At 29.4% G+C, this 22916-nt stretch overlaps 1 protein-coding gene across 1 annotated transcript in view; it reads left to right on the top strand.

Annotated features, from left to right (window-relative positions):
- LOC113558750 (hemicentin-1-like) overlaps nt 1-22916 on the top strand; it is a 318777-nt gene that overhangs the window by 127632 nt on the left and 168229 nt on the right. The gene's annotated exons all lie outside the window — the stretch shown is intronic.

The following is a 22916-nucleotide window of genomic DNA, read 5'->3' as shown; positions in this document are numbered from 1 at the left end:
AATATTCAAAAATACTTCTACTTGACAACCGTGTAATTATGGCGTGTGTGTGAATCTTAAACTCTGTGAGGTTGGCGAATTGTCGTAGAAACCAAGTGGAAATTCGAATTAGAGTCGCATGTACCTACCTAACTGAACCGTGAACTCGGTAACAGTATTTAATTTATATTTTGTGGGTATGGTATCCAACCGCAATTATCCACGGAGGGAACCATCCAACTGTCTAAATAACTCTCAGCTAGGGAGCATAAGTGTAGTTAAATTATAATTACGTATAACAATTAATATTTTTATTTGTATACATACATATATTTATTTTTATAAAAATCTATTATTACTATAAATGTACATCATGTAGTTCAATCAAAATATAAATTATTAATGGTTTCTGGATTATATATTGGGATGAGCAAGTCGACTATATTATGTTTCGTTCGTTCAAATTATATTATATTTAAATGTGACTGGAACTATTGTTGTATCCATCACATTTCTGCAGAGTAAAATGTATTTAAATAAAAACGACTTTAATTGGGTAGTTGGTGTAGCAGAAGGGAATATAAGGTATAAAAGTTCAATAGTACATTAAAATATAAAATTATAATTAAATAATTCATAATTTATGTCAGGTTACAATTCTTTAAGAATATAAGATTTATTTTGTGTACCTTAAAATTATTTTACAAAGTTTTTCATTGTCATATAATGGAAAACCCCTCTAGAAAACTCATAATTGTTACAACATATCGTGGGTTAAATGTTGTATATAGGATTCTGACAGTACGAAGTTTTATCCTACTTAATTTGAGAATAACTTAACACACTTAGACCGTAACATTTTACAGTTGCTCATATTTTATTGTGATTTGTGAAAGAAATAAACAGTTATATAAATAGTACAATTAATATTTTATTTATATTTTTATAAATGATAAATATTAAAATATGTAAATCTCAGAAATAAAATATTTAATACTTGACATATCAGCTTGAATTAAAAAAAAAAAAAACATTATTTTTTCTTTAATATCGGATAACATTTTTGAAAAAGAGACGATTTCTAAATAATATTAATGGATCTGAAATTTAGTTGAATGTTACGGTAATAATAAAATTTCCTCAAGGATTCATTAAAAATTCAGCGTCTATAACTGTTTTATATGGAAACATCAAAATATTTTAACTTGTATAATATACACTACAATACTGGTTATTATAAAATTCTAAAAATATATTTATTTTGCTTTGATTTATTTATAAGTTTGTAAGATAACGTAATTAAAACAAATTTAATAATGAATTTTTATTAGGTACGTTGATTATATTGTGTTCTATTATATAATACATTTTTATGTCCTAAAAATAACTAGGCATGTTTATTATTTATATATTTTATCATAATATAGTTGTTGTTCATTGGCTTAATATGTATAAATCTAAATAATGATAAACCTAAATTACTATAACAATACATAGGTATAATGCCATGCGTATTACCATGAATTTTATCTCGTCTTCTAAAGTCTTCCCGTAACATTTTATGCAGTTTATTTTTATGTTTGAATACAGTAGTGTTGAGACCAATCTCCATTTAATCAAATATTAATATTATAAAGGTTCAAAAATATAGGCGAATAATATCATTTTCACTGCGCATACCGGAAATTGATACACATTTTTACCGTTCTCATATTATAGTGAAGCGAAATATCGTAGTGCAATGGGGTGCTGGGTCTTCCAAATTTTATGTTACATAAGCTGTTGAGATAACATCATATTTGTATATGCCATATCCTCTAGCGATGTCAACATGGAATTAGTTTTTCTTGCACATGCAATCATTTTATACATAATAAATTTGTACATTATTATTGTTTCGTTACTAAAAATAACTTAATAATACAGAAAATATTTAATTAAAACAACATTTATTGAGTACATAATAAAATATAATAAATGTGATTGTATTTGTTTTATAAACGACTCGTAACTACCTTTTAGATATATTGAATAGTCAAGTTTTATTTAGTGAGTTTTTGCGAAATGGATTTTTTTCCAAGTCAGTAATCGAGAATTGTGAATCATCTTATCTTAATAATATAAAACATGAGTAGGTATATACATAACAGATCCCCTTTCCAGAAAAATTTTATTTCTGGCATCGGTCACCAATATTTCACGTAGGTAATGCTTTGAAAATCAAAAGTAACCTTCCCATAATTTATATGAAATTTACCAACATTTAAATTATAAAAATGGGTGAGCATCGTTGATAGCAATAGTAAGCCTATCGTCCATAATACATTTCTAATTAGATTTTTTTTACGAATTATACACGAGCATATTTCTGATAAGCTATTTGATTTTTAGATTTTTTATAATATCACTCAATTTAGTAAAATATAAGACCTTAAAATAAATATCTTTTAATTTTGATAGTATGTAACAACTGGGTTATTATTGGATGGTTCACAGTTATTGTTTGCAACCTGTCTAAACTTAGACTCCCTTAGTCCTGAGTACTACCCTTATGAAATGTTTACAAGTAAAATATTCTTTATAGTTAGTAAAAGTAATTAACATGTTTTCAGTTTCAAAGCTAAATTTTCTGTCAGATTAATAAAATTGAGTAAATTTAATTAAAACTAATGAGTATTTTCAACGAAAAAAAACGAGTAATTATGCTGCAATGATTTATATATATATATATAAAGTCTTTTTACTATAAAATAAAAGATTGATCGCTCATCGTGTTATTTTACTTAATGGTATAAAAGGATATATTAATAAAGTTTGAAAAATTATCCCTGTGAACTATATTAAGTCAGCAATTCAACATTATCAATATTTTTTAAAAGCTCATTATGGTATTGAACGTAATTTTTTACAGCCATATTTTATCCTGTTGACTTTTGTGTTTGCAATGTAATATACACATAGTTTAAATTTGATGTGATACACATTTAGTGACAAAATAATTTTTGTATAGAAAATATATTTTATGTATAAAATAAAAACGATAAAAATTAAATTAAAACTTATGTTATTACAAAATATTATACCTTTATGTATTTATTTTTATCTTAATTTATCGGGATTATGTAATTTTATGGAAATGTAAACCAAAATTTGTTTTGTAATATATTTTTCGACGTTATCACTTTTTCTCGAGTGTTATACCTACAGGCATGACACCATATTTTCAACTATATATCTTAAATGTACTAAGTAATATAAACCGTCTGAAACAAAATATGTATAAGATATAACTACGGCGAAAAATCGTGAAATGAATTTGGAGATGTTTTCAAGTTTCGTTCTCTGTTTCCGCCTTGACATGTAATGACACGTTTCGTAAAACACAACAACAAAGTATAGACACACTTCTAACGATAACGTTTTAAAATTGTTACCAATATGTGTTCTAACGCTCTATACACCATTAATGGCTGTCCCTCAAGGGTAGTGAATGTGTGTGCGTATTTATGAGTGAAGCAAAAAGGTTTTCCAATTTGCCTTCCACTTGCTACTTGTTCTTCAACACACACACACACCCACACACACACACACACACACACACACACACACACACACACACACACACACACAACCACAAAAACACACACACTCACACACACGCAAACACACACAGACTACGTGTATATACTATTTTGGTCCCCGGGGTCCTTTCGGTTTCGCTAGAGGTGTGAAAGGGACTCGTTTGTTGGCTTTGCGTACACTCGCTTTCCCACCTCTCCTCGATCAACACTGCTCCCGTAGTCCCGTGTCAACGCAACGGCCCCGATCATTCATCTTGTTTTTGTTTTCGCGACCTCGGTACTACGTCAATCACTTTACGGGCCAAGATTGATTTCTGGTATGGAACGTTGGTACCACACACGCACCGACCCGAATGTTTATAATCTTTCTAAGACTCCATTTTCCGGCGCACACTGACCTTTTCCACCTCACTAGGTCATCGTAATCACATCCGCCAGGATATACTGCGTACATAATATAATATATGTATGCTGCATAAAATTATTATTATACTTTAAATTCAGCAGCTAATAGCTGCTATACAAGTCATACGTAATAACTATTTATTCATCGTCTAACGTATCGTTCGTATTGCTATGATACATAGGTGTGTTGGCAATTAATTTAGAAGTAAATTTGAAGTTTCAAACTAGATTTCACAAGCCGTAATACCTATAAATGCATACAATACAGACCTACTTAATATGAAATCTAAATTCGAAAACAACTGTTTCCAGTTTGTTTGTGATTTATTTAGAATCTCCAGCTAAATTAACATTAATTTCTGCACAATAGTAGTTATTTGTATAAAAATATCGTAATAATATCAGAAACATTAATTTAGTTGTTAAACATAAAACGAAACTTATTTAAATTTATTAAAGTATCTTTTAGTTTTAATAATTTATATTATATAATCTATATTATACCAATAATAAATTAACTTTAGTCCAATATTATAAAATAGTGTTCTACAAATCATATATTATATTATGCGAATAATATACTTCGAAAATTGCTTTAATATACTAGATTATTATAGAACATAAAAAAATAAATTATGAAAATGAGAATGCAACAAATATCCTTTAAGTTATTATAAAAAAAAATTACAATATTATGAACCTAACCTAATTTATCTCAAACAAGATAATTCAAATTCATAAATACAATTGTTCCCTAGAGTTTTATAAGATTAAACTTTGCACATAAGTTAATTCGATGTAACAATCTATAGTTAAGAACAATGTTTAAGCTGATGGTTCTTGGCAATTTAAGCTCCAGAAAATCCATGGACGTTATCATTAAGATTTACCTAAGTACTAGTAAATTACTCCGTGGATAAATTAACTATAAATTTGTTAGTTCCACCCATTACTGCTATTCAAATATTACATTATAACTACAATAGTTTGGTTATCACATTTAGATCAGGTAAATTTAATTGAACAACTTAAAAGTTTTCCATTCGTTTGATAATTTCGTATTTAAAACGCTGCTTTTATAAGCATACTGTCATACTAATATATATATATATATATATGTATATATATATTTTATTTTTATAGTTTGATCAATATATTATTTTAAAATGATAATCGTTGTTGAAATAAAAAAAAAATAAGCTACCTTATCGACTATTCGATATATTAAAAGTATAATTCAAGCTTTTAAAAAAAAGTTTGATATTTTCAATACAATTTGTGTCCTGAAATAACTGTTTACTACTTATTATTATAAAATGTTGTATTTTTTTTTTAAATTGTATTCAAACGAAATGTGGTTTTCCATTCTAATAACCTCGTGTCACTAAAATGTGTATTTCGCGGTCTCTATACGACTTCATTTCGTCGAAAACAACGCTAACCCTTTATTATATATTTTCATCAGCAATTCAAAACGCAGGTTTTAATATTCACACTGAAATTTATCTTAAACAACATCACATGTATAATATGCGTTAGTCGATAATTATAACCGTGAGATTCCATGGTATGCAAATAGTTTTCTGTTCGTATTCCAAACTGTGTTTTAAATTCCTGCATAGTAATACGTTGAATATGTAAAATATAATGTATTGGTATTATTCATAAATTATAAACATATAATATTTAGTACTCTTTGCCGCAAAAGTGTACAAACATGAAATACTCTAAGTTTCATGTATGCTTTAAAATTAAATAACTCCGCAAAATCAAAATGTATTACCAATTTGTTTTATATTTTTTAACATAATACGCATTTACCATGATAAACCAGAATATTACTTAGTTACGATTTTTGAGTACCCGTTTAGTTTGATAAATTATTCTAACTCAACGAAGAAATACTGATAAAGGTAATACATTAATATATTTTTTTGTTATAATTTTGATTTATTTTTTCATTTGTAAATGAGTTATATTATATAACTTAAATTATATTCGGTGAGCTTATTGACTATCCGATGTTCTACGAGTACATGTAATACGTATAACAGCGTATTACTATAATATAGTTTTATATGTGTACGTTTTATATAAGTTCATATAAGGGGAAAAAAAGTTCATCGATATTTACATCATACAAATTATTATTCACTTAGATAAAATAACAACGGTTTTCATTAAAAACAATATTTATTTTTTTTTTATAAGTTTATTTAATTTTTATTGCTACACGCTTGTATATAAACAGTTATTATATAATCTTCGTGATTCTGTTTATATATAGAATCGTCCTCTATACCGAAATAGACAATGTTTATAATATGAATGAAGTTATTTATTGTAATTTCTTAAAGAGTGTACGACACATTTCAGTGGCGGTACATTGTAATTTGTTTTTTAAATCAAATGTTCGATGATTATTTTCGCAAAGTAGAATTTTTTTCATACTTTTTCGAGTATGTAATTATTCCAAGTGAATAATTTTCATCCCTTAGAAATATTATAAGACGACAGGAATGTCGAAAAAAATAATTTATCATAAAAATTATCGGACTCGAAAAATAATCAGTAATGCTGTGCGACGATTCAAGAAAGAATACGATATTACGGTCGATTATCACCACCATATTATTATTATAGATAGTTGGTGCGATATTAAATTATGCGACTATGAAAAAGAGGCAACTATATTATATCAGTAATAGCCACGATTATCGCCGGATAACGTCAGATTTAGGGTGTATTTTAGGGACGTCACGACCAAACAGAACATATAGCCACGTAAGATTTTTTCCTCCCCTTTCTGCACAACGTAAGACCTTATCATCGATCTCTTCGCAAAATATAGAATTGGGTTTACACCGTGCATAGTGCCTCGAGGTCAGCGCACAACATTATGTTACGGGGCCGGACGTATCGAGCGCTTTTGTTTATTATTGTAAATGATTCGAGAAAAGGACAAACATAGCACATAATCATACACTATACAGAGAGCGAAGAAGATACATCGTAAAGTATGCATAATATTATATTTCGATTATCCTGATAGAATATTATGACGACGCGTGACGGTGTGACATGACGTTGAACTTTCGTTCAAATTGCAATAAGTTTTCGGTTTTTTTTTTTCTACACATTTCGAACTTTATTTGAGTTCGTATTCCATCCGCAGACAGTGCGAAAATTACACGTCAAATGAAATTCGCCAGGTAACAATACATAGAATCGACGAAAAATATAAGGACCGACCAACATATATACCACCCATCATCAACAATTTAATTTTCGTGAGCCCATCGTCTTTTCATTCGTGATTTTCCACAGTGCATTATTCGGGACGACCAAAATAATTTAATAATAATAATAATAATAATACACAGTAAACCACAATTTGACGGAATGTGAAATTTCACTGTTGGTAATTTATTATTGTTACCTAAGTATTGAGTGGCATATTTTGATTTTTTTTTTTTTTATCGCTTTTCTCGATTAAGACGACACACTCATCACTACCTTTCCCACCGATCGATAATATTATTAAGATCGTCACCACCGCGCCTAGAAAAACTGTTTGCAGTACATAATGTTATTAATTATATTATATTATACCGTAGACAAGTTCGCGTGTTTCCTGATCGTAATATTATCAAGTAGGTAACATGTTGTGTTCCACCTGTCACCTAAAATTATTATAATACAATGCTTGTCTTGTATAACTCCAAGTTTCGCAGTGCTACGTGGTTATCATTTTTATTGTTTTGTAAGTGTTGTGTTGTTGTACTATTTTTCTACACGTGGTAGCCCTAAACAGAGAATAGTTTTATTCCCTCTCTCTTGACTCTATATTCAATATATTATACGCATAATTGGAAGGCATCCGGTTAGTTGTTGAGTGAAAACTCTTTTGACGAATAAAGTTAAGTTAAAAAATAAAGTTTACCGGACAAATACAGCGGGGAAGTATTATTTAACAGTATAGTGACTGCTATTTCAGTCCAACCGCAACCCTGGTCGTGTTTTTACCCGCACTTGCACTAGTGGTCGTCGCATTCAATAGGTTCCGAGTTTGGGGCGATGAGAAAATCGGAAAACACTCGACAAAGCAATCGCGGTGGTCTGAGTAATTCACCGAACCCCGAGGATTTGGCAGGTTGATAAAATATAATACGTTCTCTTGAAACACAGCCAACGTTTCTCGTCTTGCGTTTTGCTCGCGATCAGCATTTTGTATTCCTGTTCTGATGACATTATTGACAAATTGAATTCAATCGAATCCATTTTCATGGTGACATTTTAACAGATTGGTTAATATATTCAATAGTCCAATAACTCTCTGGCCAGAGTATATTATATGAGGTAGAACTGAATAATTTATTCAGGTTTCCGGTCTATACTATTATAAAAAACGTTAAATTTTTAATTGGTATTCTTTACACTCATTATTATTGGGGTCAATTTTAGAATTTGTTAGCTAACAATAAATAAATAAATGTGTGTTAAGTATTGGTTGATGATTTTAAAGAATTTACTTGTTGAGAAGTATTTAATATTTTAGATACTGGGTGGAGCGAAGAATTTATTGATTTTACAATATTCTATTTGTGTGTGTGTGTGTTTCAAAAGTCACTGATTTACGTATAATAGAAAAAATTCTTTAATTTTCATTTTTGAGAGTGGTTTTAAGAGGACTCAAAAGTAAAATTTTCTCAGTGTTTTTTCAATATTGTTTGTGCATTTAATATGAGCTCATAGTATATGTTTTACCGTTATAACTATAATCTACGATAGTCACAGTAGTTTTTTGTTTAAATATTGCCCAGAATTAAAAAATGTTACGTAGGTTTGATGATGATCACATTATAGATGGGAGAAACTTCACATTATAAATCTTGAATTTTGTTTTTGGATTTATAATAAGGATTTATAAGCCCTCGATGTCAAGTTGAGCCTCTCTTACACACCGTTGTAGAAAAAGGAAGAATAATGGTGTACGGTGATGTATAAATCGGTAGTGCTGGTTGCCAAAATATCGTTGTTAGATGGGTCTGGGTATAATTTCCTAAATTAATTTATATTTAATATACATAGGAACTCTCAAATCATTTACCATAATGCGTCTACTATACTAGGTATAAATGCTTTACCCGACAAAGCAACGACTGCAGAATAAAATATACACTAATGGGTTTAATTAATTATATCGAGTTTACCGAAGATAATTCCATGTAATCACTAATCAGAATCAAATAAATAAAATATCCATAATATTCGTTGCGTAATTATAAATTACGAAATGGTTTCATCTACCTTTATTTTCACACTCGATCTACACTGTATGCTTGTATATTTATACAAATTTTCGTCGTATCATGTTGGATTATTGTTTCGTTAAATAAACTAAAAGCCTTATTATACCATACTATTTCATTCGCGGTGTATCATAATTCACCTTCTATCTTGTATAAAGTCTAGCCGGGATTTCTCGAATGTCTATCAAGTCGGTCCATTACCTTACTCAATGGAATTCAATACACTGCACATAAAATTATTTTTCACTTTTCCAGGACTTAGCTGTACCGTAACTACTATCGCAAATAAAAAGGGGTTTTCGAAAGTTGCAAAAACGCTGAAAACCCTACATAGACTTCTAATGGCATTATTTTCAAAGCTAATTAGTAATTTTAAAATACAATTTATAAGAAATGATTTCTAGATTAAAATCGAAGCGATAAATGTATTGATTTTACAACGATGTTTGTTTTTTGTGTGTCTGGAGACACCAAGTGTTTTTATTATCATTTCCCATGTATGATATATTTTTCTAAATACTTATTAGATTCTTTTTCAATTTTTCAATTTTTAGTTTTTATCTATATATGTCGATAAAATATTTTTTGCTGGATCAAAAAGCTTGAGAATAAGAATAAACGATTATTATATAAGTTTTTATAGATATGTCTATAGATATTTTAAATTATTAAAATTCGTCAAATTCAATAAAATGTACTCGCAAATTATTGATACGTAATACTATCGGTATCTACTTTAAATTGGTATTAAATTGTATAGGACATAGATAATAGTAATATACAGGCAGCTTTTATATAATATGTTTTATAAATATATATTATATTTTATGGCATATATATATTTACATCTCGCTTACTGTCTTGTGAATTTGGTTTAATGTTGATTTTGCATGAAAAAGCTATTAGGGGTTTATATATTATATTGTATATAATATACATATATGTATATTGATATATTAAATATTACCAAAAAGTCACTTAAAGTTTTTTCAAATTTATAATGTAATATTAATGCGAGTTTTTGGTTTTATTTAACATCGATTCATCGGAATTCCCGTAATGTCATGTAAAATATAATAACGAGAATATTGTTTTGTGTAAATACACATCAGTTGTGCGATATAAGTTTTAGGTATGAATTTAATATGCATGTAGTTTTGTAAAGCCATTTGCTATTAACGGGGTTAAACGTTGACGTATTGAATTCAAAGGCATGCGCAATATAGTTTTTTTTGTATAAACCTCTTTTGAAATATACAACCATATTATTACAATAAATTAATGAGAAATAAATGTATAGAATCATTGCATGTGATACCGTTTCGTTATTTAAAAAAATACATTTATCAATACTTCAGACAGACTTTAATCGATGATACCAATATTGAGAAAATCTCAAGTAGAAGAAGAAAATAGTGCATATATATATATACAATGGTTCAACCAAATGTCTATAAAAATATTCTATGACAAATATCCTTCGCTTATATATACATACGAGTATCACTGAAAAATTGGTCTATAATTTAAGTATAATTTCTTAGTGTCATGTTTTTTAACTTATTACGTATTTTATGGAATAAAAATTCATGAATAAAAAGATTATTAAAGATTAAAAACGAGTTATAAGTTTATTTATTATAAATAATGTTTTAATCATAAGTCATTTTTTTCAGTTTAAGTTTTTACGTACAAGTTATTGCTTGAATAACTATGTTGTAGCTATGTTTAAATTACGTCTTTTCTGTATAGGTCTCTTAATTATCTATAGTTATTAATGCCTAAATATTCATTGGCACATCTTTTACTATTTGGCTGCTTAATTCTTGTATACAAACTGACTGGATATTATTTGAACTTTCATTTGATGTATTTCATATTCTTAATATTTTTCTGATTCAGAAAGTCCATGTATTAGCTTAAAATTATAGAAATTAATAAATATTCATTGAATAAGTAAATTATAATAATTTAGAACAAATCTTTTTTTGTAAATAATTATATTTTTGACAATAAGTTGGTCGTTTAAGTAATTAAGGATTTTTCAAAAATACATGTAAAATAAATAAAATTTCAACAAATGGTAGGACCTTACCAAAAATATTCAACAAACTGTTATGAATAATTTTGGACGGTTTTTGAAGTGTTAGATAAAGTTTTGGCTGTTGGCGTGAACGCGTTAATTTTCTAAGGAGCTTTTAGGAAATTGCTCATAACTTTTTAACGAACGTCAAATAAATTGTAAGAACATTATAACAATGTCCAACAAATGATCAAGAAAATGTGTCGTATATAGTTTTAGATTAATTCTGATACAACTGTATCACCAAGTATCGTCATTTCGAGACGACGTCCCGTGTTAATGTTACCTGAGAAGCGAATCAATTTTATTTGATTATTTTTGAATTATTTAATCAAACTGTTTTCAGGTGACATTTTATGATTGAAACATTCTCGCAGACATTTGGTACTGAACCGTATGTACAATAACAATGCTCTTTTATCCCGATTCGGCCACGTTATACAATTATTCTGATGTTAGTTTTGTAGTTCTGTCCCATATAGAATTGATTGCGTAAAATTTCTGAACGATTCAGTTACTATATACAATAATCATACGTTATAGTATATGCTTGGGATTTTTATTCCAATTTCATTCCAGCTAGGTAGTGCATTAAAATTTTTTAGTCCCGTTGGCCTTGCAATGTTTATGTAGATATTTTCAATTTGCGACGGTCGTGTTTGGTGATCTTTTTTGATTAGATGTATCTTTTCCAGAAATCTGTTTATTCCGTCGATAGTTTTATCACGAATAAGATATTGGTGCGTCTACGATTTATGTGTTTATTTCATGATTTGCACATGGCCATAATCAGTAAACAGTATATTTTCTCTTGTTTTGTTAAGATTAAAAGATACATTTATTTTAAAACTCAATTGTACTTTTGGTATTTAGAATTTTAGTCCATAATATTAATTAAGTGTTAAGTAGGTATGTATTATAATAATAACAGCATGATGAGGTAGAATATCATTTTTTGACTTTCAAATTTTATCGTTGAATACGCGCGTTATTAATATGTTGACAAACATGATACTTGGGGAAGTATAATAATAATAATAATAATATATTAAACAACGTCTCTTTCGAACGACGATGAAAGCGTTCGAAGCAATTATTGAATTACTCGGAGGGAATGGCTATGGGGTAAGTGTCTCGGCCAGACGCTGCTCCTGGTGAATTTAATTCATCGGAAGTGAACAACACACTTTGCGAACTCTATGCCATAGGTACCACGACACACACACACACACACACACACATACATACATACATACATACACACACTAACTTACACGCGTGCGTCTATTCGCCGGTTTTCCACGCGTCTTGGCGTGTGTGAGGCGCCTACCCGCTCGTTTTCCGGAAACCAGAGGCGACCTGCATAGGTGTGTTGTGTGCGTGTGCGCGTGCAGGTAAGTTATAGCGGCGAGCTGCTCTCTGTATAAGTTTTGCTCGCATAAATACGACGTGTTCGCATTGTCCGGAAGTACGACGTGATATATACTATACGCGCAGTTACCGAGACCGCCACGATATTCTCCGCCCGCGACGCATAAACGACATTCCGGCAATACCATCCGACGCGGAGTGTGTAGAGCACTTCGAATTTTAATGATTTAATAATACGATAACAAAGAATATCACACTGCGCTGGGTTGTTCCTAATTTGTATTATCATTATGATTCCACTGTTTTCACAACTGGCACCTGCAGAACGTAAGAATCTACACGTGTCATTATCTACATGTTTTTTTTTTTTTTTATATTATTTGAAATATTTTTTTTATATTAAAAGCTAATATTGTAATTTTATGATAAAATTATAGTAAGGTTAAAAAATCAAGTAGTTAAACACAAATATCATTAAAATACAGTTAACTATTCTAAGACGTATAAAAAAGACAAATCATACTAAACTTTAGTAAGATATTATACACGAATGTTATAAAAGTTTGATAAAACTTTAGTATGGAGCCTATAGGTATCAAATTTAAATGGTAAAATATATTCTCCTACTTACAACTCACTATTTAACTTAAATGTTTCGCAGTTTAATACCCATTACCAAGTTCCCTTCTACATCTATATTCGTAATATATGCAACATAAATTATCGAACGAACTTATTAAACGAATTATGACTATTGATAATATTCGTTTTCAAAAATATGGTTTCATGTTATTTATAATGACGTTATTTAATACTATTCATTAACTATTAATTGTTTGAAAAATTGTAAATATCTGTCCAAAATGATTTATATTATCTATAAAATATATTATTAAAGTAAAATAAATAATTAATAATATTTAATTATATTATATTACAATATTAATTCTATTAATTAAATATACTAATATATTTTTATATCATAAAAAGTACATTATTTTATCAATTTTTTTTCTTAGTAAAGAAATATAATAGAAACATAATATTTTATTAAAAATAGAAAAAAGTTCTTATTAAGTATATTAGATAGTTGAATGAAAGATTAAATTTTTCTCTGATATGTTATGAATAAACCCGAGGGACTAATACTAATCGTACTAGTATTAAATTATATTCGTTTCAGAATTAGTTATTTTAGTAATTTTCGTGACTTTTTATAACATATAATTACTTCGCATTGGCCATCGGGTGTAAGCGAATAAATAAATGACACTAAATTTACATATAGGTATTATCAATCTTAATTGTGTTGTGGTAAAAATGAAATAAATTTAACGATTATCAAGCGTAATACGCCTACGCCCAACACCTACTGCCGGCGATGAAAATAAAAAATAAAAATACTATTTAAAGAAAAGGAGTCGTACATCAATATAACATGTATATATATATACATATTGATATTATTATTATATGGAGTGTGAGGGGACCCCAAAAGAAACGTTTCGTGATAACATCGCGAGGTCGGCCGCGTTCGCACATTTATACGTATAGGGGTTGAGGCATTTCGGCGAGGACGGACATTGCCGAACCCTTCGCGTGCATTCCGGCGGAATGTGAATGGGCGGAAAGTCGCTGTTGGGGCCATGGTATTATTCGACAAAGGTCGACCGGACCCCCCGTCAAATCCAATGAACCGAAACGTTATTCTAATTCATTTAATAACGGCTGCCGGTGTGTACACATATATCTAAGCGAAATACCGACAGTATAGCGGTGTAGTGTTTGTTGACCGTTGGCGGGCGGGGAGGCCGTAGGGTGTGCACCTATATACACCTATACCCCGTGCGAGTCGCGTTGGGTATTTTTATTTTTGTTTTTCCTTTCGGGCAAGGGTCTTATTTTATGTGTCGACGAAATTATATTCACCAGTATACATACTATACAATATACGAAAACGGTCTTTTAAAAGGTCTTTCTTATTATTATTTTCACCGTACAAACTGCTGCAGTAATTGAAATGCCCCAAACATGCCCGACAAACCGTTATGAAATTAGTTCCACACACAACGTACATATGTATGGTATATATACTTTCGTGCACACACACACACACACACGTCGTTCGACCTTTGAGCGCGTTTAATGCACAAATTGTTTTCTGCCGCCACTGCTGCAATAGGTCCTATTATACACTCACCGCACTGCTGCCAGACGGCCTTTAATTTATTGTCATCACTGTTGAATTATAATAATATATTACGTAACGATGAACGACATTATTATTTTTGAAAAAGTATTATTACATTCTCCAAACACACTTCCGTGTAATTATTTTTTTATTAACGCAAATTATTCGCTATACTACAGGTGTACCTATAACCATGTTTTACTCAAATTATTTATTTTCATATCCAAGTGCATTTTTTTCATTTATTCAGAACTCGTTTAACTCTATTTCAAAGTATACCTAACATTTTTCTTATTATGATTTTTTCCGAAAATCATTTAATTAATTAAATAATATTTAATATTAAATATTTCATAATTTTATCGTTTACTGATTTCTAAGATAACGCGAATAAAATTTTCTTAGAAAGTCATAACACTCATAACAAATTATGAAATTACAAAAGTCTTATTGTTATGATTTTGCAATTAACTATATATACCTACCCACATACCCGTTAAAACTGAAATTAAAATTACTTAGTTAGTTATTTGTGTGTACTTTTTATTTTTTTTTTTGCAGTTACATACATGAACATAAATAATAAAGATATATTTATACTTAAATCGTATTATAGGTGATCATACGTATTATAATTCTTTTGTAACAGTAACTATTTTATTATGTTTTATTATGTTGAGATTTGTATACATTTTCATACAATTTTTCAAAACAAAACTTCCATCATATTATCATTCTGATAAAATGTATAGATATTATGCAGGATTGTCTGCATAAGTATTTAGTAAACATTTTATTGAAGCCGTTTTTCCCCTATTAATGAGAATTAGGATATCGGAGTGGAAAAAAACGCACGGCTATTAAATTAGCACAAGAATAAAAAATGGCGGATAGCGTTAAATGGATTATCTTGTTAGTTACAGCTTAACTCGTACCGAATAAATGTTTTTCGAGATGAATCGTTTTCATCCATTTAGATCCAACAACGTAGTATGTTAAATGAGAAAACATGAGATAGAAAACTGTCAGATGATGCTTGCCAAATTAAAACGGATATCAGCAAATAATAATCATTTGCATTAATTTAAAAAAAAAAAATCCAGTTTTTATAATATATATCATAGTTCACGTATAAAGCTGAAATCCACAAATATTTTTATTAAAATTTATTTTTTTTTTTATGAAAAACTTTTCTCGTTATCAATTTTTCTCACCTTTTTTAAATTGTCCTGTCGTACCTTCTGCCACAACTGTCAAAGTCATTGCTCTCCTCAATTATAGTGTCACAATTATTTTTATTTTTGCCTTTCATATTAGCTTTTTATATAACTTTAAAATCGATTATTTTATTATTTATTTTTTTTTTTGCAAATTATAGCTGTTTGTTTTTAATTTATCACCGAACTCTTCTATATATGCAAACCTAACCTTACGAAGGTCTGTTGGACGGTCGTTAATTTTTATGACGGCAAACAGTAAAAAAAAAAAAATCAATTGGTCTTATTGTTTTGTATCAATACCTATTCAATTTCATATTGGATTAATGTTCATTTCAATGTTTTTTAATAACACTAACAAGATTTTTTTCCTATATATAATTTTATTATACCTGATGTATAAACATTAAATCATACGTACTCAAAAATCGTATACTAAACAGTGTCACGATATTATATTAATTTTCGAATTACGATTTACGATGTACATATTATTAATATTGTTTTTTTTATTTATATTGTGTTGGACTTGTTAGAGTATCCAACGTTTAATGTATTTTAATATCAATACGTCATATTATTTATTTTTATTCTATGGTAATGCGTTCGACTGTCAATAAAGTTTTCTATTTCTATTTTTTTATAAATGTATTACATACGTTATTAACAGAAAAAATAGGATTTTAAATTAAAAAAAAAAAATATCACATCATAGATTTAATTTTTTTTTTTTAATCATTTAGTAGAGTTTTATGTTTTTAATTTTTTCATAACATGTTACATGGGTTACATAAGATATCAAAAATTAGTCAGGCAGGTGATGTGGGTTTGTTTTCGAGAAGTTGGAGATGTATTTTATATTCATTAATTATAAAAGAAAAATAACGTATATGAGCTTTTTTTATATCAATGCTAATATTTTTTTTTCTGGATACGACTATAGTGTGTTTTAGGGGGTGATTGGGTATTGATTGGGAGGGGGGGAGGTCCGAAACTTCAATTTAACAATTTTGCACATAGGAGGTTTTTTCGCGTCAACGACAATATTTTTCTCTCACGCACTCTCACACAAATAATAACAAACACATAAATATTATATATATTTATATCGTAATTTATATGTTCATATGTACATATCAAATGCACATGATATAGATGTGTACGTGCTCGCGCGCGTGTATGTGTGCTTAACAATGATTAACAGAACAAAAGAAAAACTACAATGAGGTGTTTATTAATATACGGTCTGTGCACACCAAATCCCATGATTTATTATAATATGGTACCGCTTGTAAAGCCTTTCTGCGGCGGATAAAATATTAAGGAATTCGACCATTATTATATTATTATCTCTGTACTGTGCTTGTTTCAATTCGCATATAATATATATATATATATATATATATTAGGTATACGTATAGTATTGCACGTATTACATTATATTATATTGTATATATAACACGACATTGTGATATTACAATAAGCGCGGCAATGTACCCGCTCAGTCGAACTCGGAATGTTTAGCCGGAAAAACCGCAAACGCATAGTCGATTGCACACATGTATTAGTGTACAATATTATAATATGTACCTACAATGTACATTATTATACTAGGCGGTTATTTTTATAATATCACGTTACAGTGATTTTTCTGGTGAATTTGAGCGTTTTTTATTATTACTTTTTTGTTTTTTTTTTTTTACCAAAAACGTTGTTTTGTAATTACAAGGAATCGTTTGGTTAAAAAAAAAAAAACACGGATATGCCACCGCGAGAGTAGTGATATTTGGAGTAACGTGCACAATTTTTTTTTTCTCATTTATATTTTTTCTTCTCCCCCCCCCCCCGTCCGCTCAGTTTCCGGGCAGCTCCACAGTTGTTCCGTGCACATACTCATACATATATAGTATGCGTGCCTGTATAATAAGTAGGACATTTATATACATGTATATGTGCTTTTGATAGTGCTTGCAGTTTGCACAATCCATAGGACACAAAGTGACGTGATATTAATTTTACGTATTTATAATATATACATTAGATATATAAGGCCACCGTGCATATAGGTAAAAACATTAAATTACTATATTGTGATAACATTTCAGGACGAATGTCGAATGTCGGACATGCCATTAAAATAAAAAAATCATTCTCAACCGTTAAAAGAGCGAGTAAAGTGTTTATCATTTTTCATCATTTATTTATTTATTTATTTTTAGATTCTGAGTGGAGCGATTAATGTATTGATTTTACAATGACGTGTGTTATTTATTTTATGTTTTTTTGTGTACGTGTAACCATTTTATAATAGAAAAAAATGCTTTCATCTTAAACTTTAAAGATTAGCAGATTGGATTTAGTCAGTAATGTTGGGAAATGAGAGGTCAAAATTGAAAAATCTCAAAAATTCTAATAACCGAGAAAATGAAATGTGAAAAAACCGGAAATGTTTGTCTAAAATCAATTTTTGACAAAATAGACTTTCTTCTTTTGTTGTAATTAGAAAACAGATAATCGTTGAAATGGTCTTAAAATTTTTAAACTAACATTTTTTATGCATTATATTAATAATTATAATTCACATGATGACCAAATTTGTCGAAATCATGAATATTTTAATATTATTTTGTAGTCAAAAATGTATAAAATGTTCAACTTCTTTTAGTTAAGGATTGAAAATTTGAATCAAGATTCTTTATAACTAGTTTATACAGAAACCAGAAAATGCATTAAATATATAAACACAATTTTTATTACGACATTTTAGTTTCAAATTGAGGTGACGAAAATGTTTTTAAAGAATGAAAAAAAATAATTTTAACTATAATTTTTTTATAGTTATTTTGTTATAAAATCTTCAATATTGTTCAATGACTTCTCAAATATTAGTCTGTTTCGGAGAATGGTTAGATAATACAAAATATATTTATTGTACTTAGATTTCTAAAAAAACGTATTTTCAAAAGACTTATTTGCGCTAAGCGATGAGCAACGCTTTTAATAATATTCTGAAAAAGTTGTTTTTCAATTGAAAATTGAAAGTTGAAGTTTCGTGGTAGATATTATATGAACGAACTGATTATTCAAATTGTTGAAATTACACAATATTATGAATTTATGACATAGTTAGTAGCATAATATTTTATGGATTAAAATAGTTGGTTGCATTTCATATTTTCCTATCATTGATTTTATTATTATTATTTGCTAACTGATAACACTAAATATTTTTAAATTTAGAATTTATATTACTAATACATAATACATAATATGTGAAAATATTTCATATTTGATAAAAATTCAATGGCAAGTACCTACCTCATGTGATACTTACACTATCCTCACGGTCCGTATTTTGAAAGGGATGAAGGATGTTCGTTACGTGAACAGCTAACTGATTCGGATTCAACGTGACGTACGAAATGTCACATTGGATTTCGATTCGGTTGGATGTGAAATACGATAAATTTAACGTATTCTTACAATTCCGACTAGCATCTTTAATAATATGACGTAGGTATTTACTGTTTATTGTTATTCCGATCGTTTTTCATTTCATTTACCACAAGTAGTACCTATACGTTTTTATCAAGTGCCATCTATATTTTATCTATCTTGACCCATATGGAGTCGGTTACGGTACGTTTTTGAATATTTTTCTCGGTTAGCTGATCGATTTCCGTCGTTAAAAGTCCCTTAAAATTAGCATATACGACTTCGGCAAACAGTATAATTCGTATAGGTTATTCGATATTACACATTCTCCGATTAAAATAAGAGACGACGAGAAAGAGAGAGAAATTGTATACTACTTTAAAAAAAAAAAAAAAAAAAAAAAAAAAACACCTCACGACGACAATATTCGCGCGATACAGGTTATTTCTGGTAAATAACAGTAATGATATAATAGGTCTTCGCCGCAGCAGCCGACTAGCAGGTCTGTGCCCGCCTCGCGCCATCCGCACAAATTAAAAGCCGTCATTTCGGACCATCCGCTGCGCTGTCGGTGTAATAGATGCATAGTTGTAATGGCGCGAGATACAATAATTTATAATATATATAATCGGTGTAATATAGCCTACGTACATTATTGTGTGTACACGCAGCAGTGGCGGACGGCAGCGAGCGCAACGGGCGTAAAAAACCCGAATCCCCGAGACACAACCCTTCCCGCGGTCTCGAAGCAACTATAACCCCGCACACCGTGAACACACCAGATATGTATAGCCGCTCACACACACACACATACACACAAACACACGCATACATACGTATATATATATATATTAATAATAATATACTACACTAGGCCAATTATTAACGCCCGACGACGATATTAACATGCAAAACCCAACGCTATCCGGTTTATCTGTTAATTGGCCTGGAAATTTACGACTATACGTACCACCACTCGGATTCGTAATCTTTTCTCGTCGTCCCGCCGCCCGTCCGGTATGGAAAAAAAGTCGCGGAAATCCACCGCCCACCGCCGCCGCCGCCGCCGCCGCCGCCGCCGCAGTGACGTACAGTCGCACTAGTACCGAGTTGATGCGCGGGGACGAGGAGCGGAGAATTCAATTAAATTCCGTACGGAAAGACAACCAATGGGCCGGATTATACGACTGTTTATTCGTCGGTCCTCGCCGTCCGCCCCGGTTTCGTACGGTATAATATTTTATTACGATGATATATATATATAGTAGTGTGTATAGTCGGCCACGTGCGATTTGTACGCGGCGGCTGCGATTGGTATAGGAAATGGTTTTCGACGTCCGTGTGGTTAGTGGTTGCACACCTGACCAGCAAACCGTTATAAATTTATTCTATGCCGGCGAAATTACCATAAATCAAATCTAAAAGTCATAGGTATGATGTTGTTTACTTACCGTTTTCGCTATTTGGTCATGTATACAATTCGTTAGACGGTGATAAACTTTCGAGTCCCGACGCTTCCTGCAAGTCCAGATCTCGCCGATAGACAGATAAAACATTTTCGATATAAGCTTTTAAAGTCCTAAAGACTACTTTGGAGCGGTTTTACGGCGATCGTGATTTTTTTTTCAAGAAATAATTGTCTACGCCTGCTGTTTTCTAAGTTTTCTAAAACATTAATACGGTCAGCGTATAGTGCATGTTAAATAACATTGTATAATTTCAACAATCCGTACAATTATGCATCACGTATAAAACCGTAATGATATCACATTACAGGTAGAATAATATCCGTAAAAAATACACGTCATTTTAAATTATATATTGGTGAGTTTAGTGAACGATCAGAGATTTTTAAAAATAGGTTAAGAGTTGAAAGCAAACCAATAATGGTTTACGTCGTGAAATTGCATTTGCGATGACAATCGTATTTTTTGTATTAGAGTACATTATTTTTTTAAATATTAGATAAGGTAGTTATATCATGAACTATGAAGTAGAAAATAAGATACGAGACGAGTTTTTTATGCATTATTATTGGATAATTCAATGGTTTTATTGTTTTTCTATAATATATTTGGTAGTTTGGTTCCATTTTAGGTTCTACGTGTAGGCATATATGTGTTGTTTTTATAATGATGAGTGTTTTTTATTCTATGATAATAATACATTTTACTTATTAAGATTTTTTTGAATGCAGTGGGAATATTTGTGAATTATGAAATATAAGTAGAGACTCGAAACTTTTTACCGCTATACGTACTTTACGTATTCATATTAAATTTAAAAAAATATATTTAGATATATTTTAAGTTATTTTACACAAATGATTATTACATAACATATTATGTGATCATATTTTTGCAAAAATTATTTCCAATCTTTATATACTATTACTAATACCAATACAAATATATTATAATAGAATATCCTTAGAAATATATGCTGACAAACCGTCTACGCTCATAGTGTTTTTTAGTATACGATGATCTATCATTATTAAATTCAATTTGAATACATTCATTACAGTGTTATACTAAATTCTAAATAATATTTAAGTGTATTTGACACCAATACACTATAAAGCATATGCAAAGCGAGTTTCTAGTTTTCTTTAAATTTGAATTGTAAAATTATGCTTGCTGGTAGTTAATAATATTATAAAAAAATCAGATAATGTATACAAACATAGAAGACAGATTTCATAATTATGATAAATCACTTTCAATATTTAATAAAAATAGATAATAGTATTTATTTTAAGTGAAACATATATTTTATCTCTGAAATAAGATATGCTTGATGATATCGCTTAAATTTAGAGTATAATTTACATTAATTTAGCTAGAAAAATGGTATAACCAGTACCTTGTTTGTACACTCATCTACAGGCTTATACATAACCATTAAGAATGTCTTCCATTATCATTATTACTATAATTATTGTGTTTTTATACTGTAAAATGTTTTCTTTGTTAATTCAGAATTTTTACTTGAATACAATGTTTTAATTATTGAACATTATACAAAAAAAAATATTATAATCAATTCACGAGACACTTAGTTATGTGACTCAAACATACTAGCAAATATAATCTTAAACGTAATTATCTACGTTATTATAATGTTCTTTGTCAACTTATTTGATTATCGTTGAGTATAAAATTCCAGGCATCTCCCCAGGCAAATCTGTTATTAATACATTATACATTTTAAGGTGAATTTAAATGAACTAATTATAAATCCGTATAATTTTGTCATTGTACATTTTATTCATAACAACGTCAACAAGCATAAAATCTTAAAAAGTTTTAATGTAGAATATTCGTTTTGAATAATTTTATA

Source organism: Rhopalosiphum maidis, chromosome 4 (genome assembly GCF_003676215.2).
Source record: "Rhopalosiphum maidis isolate BTI-1 chromosome 4, ASM367621v3, whole genome shotgun sequence".
NCBI lineage: Eukaryota > Metazoa > Arthropoda > Insecta > Hemiptera > Aphididae > Rhopalosiphum > Rhopalosiphum maidis.
This window is presented reverse-complemented; position numbering and strand designations above follow the sequence as displayed.